The sequence below is a fragment of the Amaranthus tricolor genome, chromosome 1 (genome assembly GCF_026212465.1).
Source record: "Amaranthus tricolor cultivar Red isolate AtriRed21 chromosome 1, ASM2621246v1, whole genome shotgun sequence".
Taxonomy (NCBI): Eukaryota; Viridiplantae; Streptophyta; class Magnoliopsida; order Caryophyllales; family Amaranthaceae; genus Amaranthus; species Amaranthus tricolor.
The window spans coordinates 31,760,459-31,770,994 of record NC_080047.1 but is presented as its reverse complement, the minus strand read 5'-3'; the positions used below and the strand labels follow the sequence as shown (position 1 = coordinate 31,770,994).

The window sequence follows — 10,536 nt, the reverse complement described above, 5'->3', positions numbered from 1 at the left end:
GTATATTTGAAGTAATAATATAATATATATGGAGTTATAACAACATACATTTGGGGTTATAACAAAATCTATTTGGTATTATAAAATTACCATACCCTCAAACACAGACCATTATATATCGAACTATATATTATGTTATAACCCCAAATGTAATATGTTATAAATAACCACAAATTTAGGGGAAAGTCGCTGTTACTAACAACGACTTTCCCCTAATTTTTTTTATTTATGAACTAAAGTAGCCGTTGTTAATTAGAAAAGAAGCCGTTAGGAACTTGAAAATAGTCGTCGTAATGATGCTCTATAAATAGCTCCATCATTTCCCATACTTCATTATATCCATTCTACATCATTCTTCTTCTTTTCAATCAATTTTTAAAGGTAACATAAGGTATTATGTTAGTTTTACTCTCAATTTATAAATGTTAATACTTTTTTTGAAAGTTCACTTACGTTACTATATTATATGTATTATGTAGATGTCAAAGGAGCATTGTATTGAAGAGCTTTGTGATTGTGGTTATGAAGTTGAGATTAATACAGATTGGAGCGACTTCGATCCTGGGCGTGATTTTGTTGTTTGTCCTTTCCACTTGGTTGAAGGATTAGGATGCACATACTTTAGATGGATTGATCCGAAGGGTACCAAATGGCAGAGACACCTAATAATACGGCTTGAAAAAGAAAAACAAGAACTTAAAGATGAGGATTGTAATCTCAAGAGACAAATAGATGATATGGCACATAGGAAAGAAGAGACTGAAAGGATTATGTGAAAGTTTAAGAAGCAATCTTAGTTAGCATCGGTGGTTTAAGTTAACGAATGAACTATGTAATTTGATATGTATTCGTTGAACATGAATGAAATACATACGATAAAAATATATAAATCTACATATATATTACAATTTATACACAAAAGACCAAATGTTACAAATATTAAGTATGTACAAATATATAAATCTAATCCTCCTCCTGTACCCTGTCTAACTGTGACGGTTTACGACGCCTCCTACGATAGTAAGAGGCCGTCGCATGACGCTCGTGTAGTGGAAGTGATTGATAATGTGATGATGTGGCACCCTGTGAGGACTCGGCACCGTAGTCCGGACACGTTAAGTCAACCTCCTCAAGATGAACGTCGGGGTGATGAGGAGATGACTCATACTCGTACGTAGTGGTGTTGGGCGCAGTCACTTCCGAAATGCTCCTAATCCTTCAACCAAGTAGAAAGGACAAGCAACAAAATCATGCCCAGGATCGAAGTTGCTCCAATCTGTATTAATCTCAACTTCATAACCACAATCACAAAGCTCTTCAATACAATGCTCCTTTGACATCTACATAATACAAATAATATAGTAACGTAAGTGAACTTTCAAAAAAAGTATTAACATTTATAAATTGAGAGTAAAACTAACATAATACCTTATGTTACCTTTTAAAAATTGATTGAAAAGAAGAAGAATGATGTAGAATGGATATACTGAAGTATGAGAAATGATGGAGCTATTTATAGAGCATCATTACAACGGCTATTTCTAAGTTCTTAACGGCTATTTTTCTAATTAACAACGACTACTTTAGTTCATAAGTAAAAAAAATTTAGGGGAAAGTCGCTGTTAGTAACAGCGACTTATGGGTTTTTATTTATTTTTTTGCCTCTTTCGCGGTTAGTAATAGCAATTTTACCCGAGGCTAGGCTTGGATGTACGGAAGCTTATTTTGGGACATAAGTTTTCACGAAGCTTATTTTTGGAATTAAGTTGTTAAATAATGTCATTTTTTTCAAATTTTCAATATATGTTGTTATAACCTCATATATATTATGTTATAACCTCAAATATATATATATATATATATATATATATATATATATATATATATATATATATATATATATATATATATATATATATATATATATTGTTATAGCTTCAAATATATTATGTTATAACCACAAATAAATTATGTTATAATCCTCAAACATATGCTGGTATAACACCAAATATAATATGTTATAACTTATAACCCCAAATAAATGTTGTTATAACTCCAAATATATTATGTGACTTTTCACATTACACTTACATGCGCGTGTCAATTTTTTTTTAAAATTAACATAATGGGCTGGGCTTTTGAGAATCGTCTTTAGAAAAGACGGTCTCTCAAGAGAGAGGCCGATAAATAAATACTAAAGACCCATTTAAGTTTTGATTTAGTTTAATAATAAATGATTATTTATATGTAAATTGTTATAAATTTATTTCTATTATATGTTATTGTGATGTTGCATTTATATGAAAACAGTAAATTGATAATAAAAAGGCTTGATAGTAAGGAAATGTCGAACCATGCTTCCGGCATGTAAAAAACGTGGGACGTGTTTTCCGGCAAGTAAAATACGGCGAACACAGTAAGGTTATTTAACCTGACCTGTGGCTCGAGCAACATTGTACTGGAGGAGTGACGACTCCCACTAAGTTAGGGGTTTTGGTTTACCTCACCCTAACAGACCCTTAGATATATCAAACAAAGATCATATGTGTTGCATTCATTAAAAAAGTAATCGGATTTCACGTCCTAACACTCAAGAAGAAGTGATAGTAAATCACCCCTGGTACTCAAGTAGAAGGACCAAAAATATATATAAAATTTAACATTAAAAAAAATGAATCCTTTATATTGCATAAATCCTTTTACATATTACTTTTTGAAATGCACATATTTGTATGCTTGTATTATGTTTGCAAGTTTTTATACTCGACTTATTAGATGACCGATTCTCATCGGTTGTTCCCTTATAATGGGAGCAGATGCTGCAGGTGACTTTACATGAGGTTATTAATAATCTATTATATTGTCTATATGATATTAGGCTATAGTATGTATGTAATTTATATAATGGGTATATAATAACGATAATTATGTATTAAAGCAAGATGTAATATGTAAAATTATATTTTAATGATTTAAGTTTTATTTTATTTTATTTTTTTTGAAAATACTATTTTGTTTTATTTCTTTTTCGCAATAATCACGGCTCGATAGACTTACGCTTTAGCATTACTTTCTATTATATTATATTAAACCTATATGTAGAAAAGAACAATCTCTTGCTATTACCTAAATATCCCATTGACTTTCCTTTTCCATTGACCTTGACTTCTTGTTTATGTTGACTCATAGTAAAGGTGTTTATATGGCTTTTCAGCCTTTTCTTATTCAACAAGTAACTCATTTCATAACCTCTAACTGCTGGTCATCCCACTCTTCATCACTATGCTTCATGTTACCCATGATCTCCTTAAAAGGCTACCCCATGATCCCTTCATCAGCTATTATAAATATCTCCTATAGAATTTATTTGCACCTTAAGCATCCATATTGTATACTGTTATTCTGCCCAAATTTACATCACACTTCCAATCCACTTACAAACAGTTACTCCCATGGATTAAAAATGCGATCATGGGAAAAACGCGATTATCGCGGAACGGGTTGCGATTTTCATACAACATCAATGTATTTGTTGCTTTTTATATTTTTTAAGTGATTTATTTAAAAAATTAATTTTGTATAGTGTTATTTAAAATTAAAATTATCCATTTTATGTGTTATACATTATTAGTTCTATTAAAAAAAGCTACTATAACAATAAAGATAAAAATGAACATAAATTGTGCTATAATTAAATAGATATATTAACATTTAAACTATTACAAACTTATGCTTGGGAAAATATAATATTTTTTTATTGAACAACAAGACTTTTGAGCCAACATTATAACTTAATACCAAAACGAATGTCAAGGAGGATCTTGATTGGCATTACTCTCATTTTCATCATTTTGAGCTCCTTGATAGCCTCCAAAAAAAATGTACCTGCAACATCCATTCTAACTTGAGCCGGAGCTACTTTCATAAATTGTAGGTTGATGATAATGTACTCTCTCCACCATAATGCATTGTCTCATGGTTCATAATGTGAATATTTTCAGGGTGTCGGGGGTTAGGGTTGCTGATGATGGAGCCATATTGATTTTGAATGTCAAATTGAAATGGTAGATGAGGTGGATAAACATTTAGAGATAAAGAAAATGGTAGTAGTACACCATTATAACTATCGTTGTTCGACCCTTGTGATTCAGAATCAGAAGGAAACAGATGTGCAGAAAAGTCACGCGATAGATCAACATTTTCTACAGGGTCGCGTGAAGATTGTCCTACATCTCTCTTACGCCTCTGGAATGTTTGTGCATAGTGTGCTTCACAAATGAATGATGATTGACCTTGAAACCTATCACTTGGTTGTTCTGAAAAATGTCTTAAATCCTTCATCTCCCTCCCCATGACCATCACCATCATCGTCGTCATCACCATTGTCACTACTTGGAGGCAGTGGCGGACCCAGGAATTTCAATTTGGGGGGGCAAAATCCGAACGTCACGTCGTTCGAATAATCTGATCGTCGTCCGAATAATTTTTTTTTAAAGAAAAATAGAAAACATAATAGAACAATATTAACAATATCTACTGTTACTTAGTAGAATGTATAATGGAGCAAGTTGATTCACTAAAGTATTTTATAAAACAGTTTCAGTGCGTAAAATGGGAACATACATATAAAAACTGAAAAAATCAATTGCAGTTCTATAATTACTTCTAAACAAGACTTTAACTAAATGAGCAATAAAAGATATACAAGAAGCTAGGATTTAGGGATTAACATGAGGATCAAACCAAGGTGCTTGCAGTCTCTGTATTATATCAAGTAATATCAAGTAAATAGATACACCAAATGTTACTTGATATAATGTATGAATGAGCAAGTTTATTCAAAGTCTTCATTATATCAGTAACCAAAAAGTCATAGAAAGAGAGCAAAGGGAAGTGAAAGAATGAACAAATACAAATAGGAGAGAGCACCAAGAAGTCACAAAATAAGTCAAGCTAGCAATCAGGGTTATAGGGCCACTAAACAACCATAGATTTCAACCATCGTTAACCTCATGAATATAGCAATATCAAAACCCAAAAGTTAAGCATCAACAAAAGTCGCACCTCTCAAATGATACACCAAGATTCATCAACCTTCAATTGATATAATCATAATCATTTTATCTTGAAGAGTCACTGATTTTACATCTAGCAAGTAATTACCCTTTACATATTTACAAATTAGACTCTAAAATCCATCAATTCAATATTCCACAAATGAAATGACATCTTAATAGTTGAAATTTGTATTTGCGTGATCCAGAACCACTGGATTTCTGATGACTTGTCCAACTACAAAGTAACAGGTTAAATCCCATGAACTTGTATATTAGAGAAAAGTACAGTTTAGCACATAGTATTAGCCAATAAATGGACTCTACCGAATAGTTTAGCTAACAACCATAAAATAACCAAACAAATGCTGATCAAAATAAAACAAAAAGCACAAAAATAACAAAAAAATCCAAAACCAAGAAAAGAAAATACAAGTAGAAATTATACCTAAAGCGAATGCGCTTGAGATCATTACCACCTTGAGGCATAGAACACCACAGACTCTGGCCTCTCACTTATTGAAACTGGTGTTTCACCACTCGAGAACCCGATTCCTACCCCTTTTCGTTGCTATAACTCGACATAAAATACTCATTGCAGAACCACCCGTATTTGAATTTTTTTGTCAGATTCTTATTGTATCAAGTGAATATCTGACAATAATTCCGACAATTCCTCTAGACCTACCTGCAACAAACTTTTTCCCCCAACTGTTAGCAAAAACTTATGGCCAAAAATCAATAATATCTCTCTTTGCATTCCCTTCTCAAACAAATCAACCCACCTAGTAAAAAACTTCTCAACCAAAAACAATTAGTAAAGCTACAATTGTCTCAATTAGAATGACATCGAAGAACTCAAAAAAATTATTCAAGTATATTGAAAAATTATGGGTTAAAGTTAGTGAATTGATAATGAAAAAAAAAAATAAAAAAAAAACTAACAAAGAAGGGAAGATCAAACTCTAATTTGCAAAAACCTAGAAACTTTATCAGAATAAATTGAAAACTATATTTAAGAGATCAAAGGACTGACCTTTTAGATGATTTATAGAAGGATGAATCAGAATTTTTTGATGTTGGCTAGATTGAAGGAACATGCTTCTCAAAGACGTCATTAAAAGCTGCCATTCTTACTATCCCTGTGTTGTGAAATTCATTAGTTCATAGTCGAAGTATGGAATTGAAGAGAAGAGGAAGAGGAAGCGAGTAGCAGTAGGGGTAGCGAAGAAGAGGAAGAACAGTCAGATGTATGGAATTGAGCGACGAATGTCGAATGTCTGTGAGCGACGAAGAGGAACTGAGGAAGTATGGAACTTGGCCGGCCGTTTGTGGGCTGTGGCGGACTGGCGGTGGAGATTTGGAGAAGGAAGGTTTTGTCTCTGTCGAATGTCGAACACAGGAGCGTTTAGGGTTTGCTTTGTTTTTTAAATGGATTCCCGTTCCCAGCAGCAGCATTTTATTTTTTTATTTTTTTTTAAAGGTGATTAGCGACGGGAATTTTGGTCGCCAGGTGGTCGCTAAGTGGTCGCAAAAAATATATTTTTTTTTTAAAATCTCATTTATTTTTTTCAGATTGGGGGGTCCACTGCCCCCCTTGCCCCTAGCTGGGTCCGCCACTGCTTGGAGGAGATAAAGCAGATTTTGTATGGCGACTTGGCTCACTTGTTTGTAAAGGATTTGCCCCTAATAATTTGTTTGGATTATCTCGTTGATTATTATCGTCATCATCATCATCCAAATCTAACCAAGACAAATCATCTCCATTAAAGACTGGGTCCTCTCTTTCTTCCAACCATTCATTTAATGGATCATCTTCATCAAATGTATAATCCAAATTAATTGGATCAAAACTAGCATCAATCTCATTATTTCCCCGCCTCTTTAATTGTCTCAGCTTTAATTTCATATTGTAGCATACATAGATGATCATATGAAGTCTTTTATATTTGAGACGATTTCTTATCTGTATGGACAAGTCTCCACATACTCCAATTTCTCTCACAGTTTGAGGAAGTTGTTGTTTAACTAAAAACTTTTACTGCAATTTGTTGAAATCGGGGGGCACTTTGACCATAATTCAGCCACCACATAGCTGAAATTGATTTTTAAAATATTAACCTTTAAATTTAAACATTAGATATTTAAATAATTAAGTACAAATAATTACCAGGGTCCCTAATTAGTATTTATTTAATGATCAAATTTAATTTTGTGATATTATAATAATACCTCTGATAATTCATATGCTGATGGAGCTCGACACTTGCCACCGACCTCCCTTATTGTTTCCATAAGTGGATTAGTAACTGGAGATTCAATTGCTTTGAATGGAGTATTGGTATTAATAAACCAACTTCCAAAAGCGCTTTTAGTAACTTCTTCTTTCCTCTTTTGGCAGCACTAGTAGACAGTTTTATTTGTTTTTTCATTTGACTGTCTTTTTCCAATTCAAATTCACGAGCACGTAATCTAACTGCGGGGTTAGATTGTCTTCCACTTTTGGCATAAGCAATGTCTCGAACAGAAGCAGATCGATTCATTGAGGTAATATGAGGGGTTGGATTGTAGCTACTGCCCCCCTACATCATGAAACTATCTTGTCTTCCACTTGTAACACTTAACCATTTTTAGATGTTTTATATTACTTGCAACATTACTATTTTTGTCAAAAATAATCTACATAATTTTCTATTTTACCCTTACTTTATTCCTACCCCACATATTCCCTTCAATCATACATCAACCCTTTAATTACTTAATTTACCCACTACCACCTACCTACTTATACTTACACAATTTTCCCCCTACCTTTTGAAGGAATTCAGATCAAATTTACTTAATGAAGTAGTGCATTAATGGCACAAACCCTTAATTTTCCCTACATTGAATGTTCTAGAACCCATTAATAAATCTTGACCCAATTTTCCTTAACTTTACATCTCAGCCATTGATTTTGATATACTCATCTGCATAAACCCTAAGTAACCAGCCATATTCACCTCATTAAGAAACGACTCCTCTCCCTCTCTCTCTCTCTTAACTCTCCTCTCCCTCATAACCTACTGTTTGTGTTCTTCATTTTACCTCATGAACAAACCGACCATATTTTTCGTTTTACCTCATGAAAAAAAGCTTGATGTGATCTTTATTTATAATTTCAGCATATGATTTCGAGTATCCTTCCATATCAACCAACATGCATTTCATTTTGGTTCATTTTTCAGATCTGATTTCGTGGTTTTTTGGTTCCATATTTGGCTTCTGATTTCATTTTGGTTAATTTTTCAGATCTGATTTCGTGGTTTAGTGGTTCCATATTTGGCTTCTGATTTCATTATGGTTCATTTTGGTTCATCTTTGCAGATCTGATTTCGTTTTGTTATTTTGTAGGTCTGTTTTTGGACATCTTCATCTTCTGTTTTGGATTTCAATTTCTGATTTCATGGATTTTATTTTGGTACATCTTGATCTTCTCCTAAAATGGAGTCTTTGAGTAGTGAAGAAAATTCTGGAGGTTTTTCTGATTCTTATCTTCGATATCATGAAAACATTAAGCATGACAATGAATTTGGTTCATGGAATGATCATTATTATCTGAACTGTGGAGATTCTTTGGTTGTTGACTCCCCAGACCAAGACCCCCCCTACTTATTATGGTCTTCCTGATGATGATGATGAGATGATCAAGAAATCACCCAAAAGTGCACCGATTATGCCTAAAAATGTCGGATTTGAAGATCCTCAAATGTCAAATAAAAGGATACCCCCCCAAAATGAGCATTCGAGGTTGTGAAAAATGAGCATTTCTTTCCCTATCTTTTCATTTAACTGATGTTCTTTGTTTGTTGGGTAATTGTTTGCTGATGCTCTATTATGATCTGATAATGCTCATTCTGTTTGATTAAGTGTTGCATGTTGTGGGGTAACTGTTTCATGATGATCATTCTGATTATGATTTGACTATGTTCATTTTGTTGGATTAAATGTTTGCATTTGTTGGATGATCAATTATGATCTGATAATGCTCATTCTGTTGGATTAAGTATTGCATGTTGTTGGGTAACTGTTTCACGATGATCATTCTAATTATGATCTGACTATGTTCATTTTGTTGGATTAAATGTTTGCATTTGTTGGATGATTTGTAAGTTCCCAGTGATGATGGGGGTTAATACTGATGAAATTAGTACATCACTAAGTAAGCATGTTCATTGCCACCTTGGGCTTAACCACAATGTAGGTTGATACATAAGCAATTTCTTTGTGACAAGCCATTTTCAGTTACTATGATTTATTAATATTGCCACCTCAATTACTGCCTTTGTTCTGTTTTAGTTGCAACATAACAACATTGTCGGTTTCTTTATTTTCAAATGGCGATGTCAGTAATCTGATTAATAATGGCAAACCCTAGATATTTTGGTTTCATTACTTGTCGTTACTCGAGAAGAGGCTGAACTTGTTACTTGTGCGCTAATTTAAATGATGTGAACCCTTCTTTTTGAGGGAAACAACACAAGTGAAACTTGGGAATGAAATGATCAATGATTTTAAATGAATTTATCTGTTAAAAACCACCTCAATGACTTATGTGGAGAGGTGTGTAAACAAAAGATGTCAAGTGATGTGATCAATGATGAATGCATGCTTATGATTACTAAATGTTATATATGGGTTTATTTCAATGCTTTACAAAATGATTCATCTTACATGAAACCTTTAAATCCTTTACAAAATGCTACATCTAACATGTAGCCTATAGTCTTTAACCCTTTACAAAAATACATTTGTTTATATAAAGTGTAGTCGTCATCAAAACCTAAGAGAGCCAACAAACCATAACCAATCAACCATGAGCAATGAACAATGAACAATAAATAATGAGCAATGAACAATGAACAATAAGCAATGAGCAATAAACAGTGAACAATGAGCAATGACAATGAACAATGAACAATGGACAATCAACAATGAGCAATGAAAAATTAACAATGAGCAATGAACAATGATCAATAAACAACGAGCAATGAACAATGAAAATTGAACAATAGAAAATGAACAATGAACAATGAGCAATGAACAAAGATCAATGTACAATGAACAATGAGCAATGAACAAAGATCAATGTACAATGAACAATGAGCAATGAAAATTGAATAATGAACGATTAACAATGATCAATGAACGTTCAACAATGAACAATGAACAATGATCAATGAGCAATAAACAATGAACAATGACCAATGACCAATGAACAATGAACGATGATCAATGAACAATGAACAATGAACACTGAGCAATGAATGATGAACGATGAACAATGAACAATAAATAATAAACAATGAACAATGAACAATGAAAATAATCAATGACCAATGAGCAATGAACAATGAATAATGAACAATGAGCAATGAGTAATGACAAATGAACAATGAATAATGATCAAAGATTAATGAAAAATGATCAATGAACAATGAGC

General features: G+C 32.8%; 1 long non-coding RNA gene across 1 annotated transcript; it reads right to left on the bottom strand.

The window, feature by feature from the left end:
* Window positions 1-3,666: 3,666 nt before the first annotated feature.
* On the bottom strand, window positions 3,667-6,496 carry LOC130824074 (uncharacterized). The gene is made up of 3 exons (XR_009046668.1): window positions 6,091-6,496; window positions 5,503-5,742; window positions 3,667-4,464 (listed from the first exon to the last, which is right to left on the bottom strand). It is a non-coding gene; the product is annotated as an uncharacterized LOC130824074 (long non-coding RNA).
* Window positions 6,497-10,536: the final 4,040 nt, after the last annotated feature.